The sequence below is a fragment of the Cynara cardunculus genome (assembly GCF_001531365.2).
Source record: "Cynara cardunculus var. scolymus isolate 2C chromosome LG 1, CcrdV1, whole genome shotgun sequence".
NCBI classification, from domain to species: Eukaryota; Viridiplantae; Streptophyta; class Magnoliopsida; order Asterales; family Asteraceae; genus Cynara; species Cynara cardunculus.
This window is the reverse complement of record NC_037528.1, coordinates 38,572,655-38,573,071: the sequence shown is the minus strand read 5'-3', so window position 1 is coordinate 38,573,071 and position 417 is coordinate 38,572,655.

Genomic DNA, 417 nt, shown 5'->3' with positions numbered 1-417 from the left:
GCCGAAACAAGTTGAAGGAGAAGGCATTATTGGTGGAGAGGAATCTGATTCAAATCCAACATAACACCCATCCGCGAAGTAGTAAGACCGTGTATGGGGGCTGACGCCTGCCCATAAGGCCTTTTGTCTTTACCTTTCCTTACGGACATGCAATTAGTTTGATAAGGATAGAGTGACATTGCTTCTTCGACCCGATTTGAAGTTTTGTCTACTGTTAGCTCCATTATTCTTATCCTGTAAAAGTATAGAAAAAGTATATTGCAAGTCTTGACAGAAGGTTAACTCCACAGAAGACAACAGAGGATTAGCGACAGAAGCCGTATGAGCAAACAAGTGAAGAGTGGCAGAACCTCTGATGCGTCTCACAGAGGTTCTGGAAAATAGTCCTCTGATCAAAAGAACATGCAAGTCATTTAC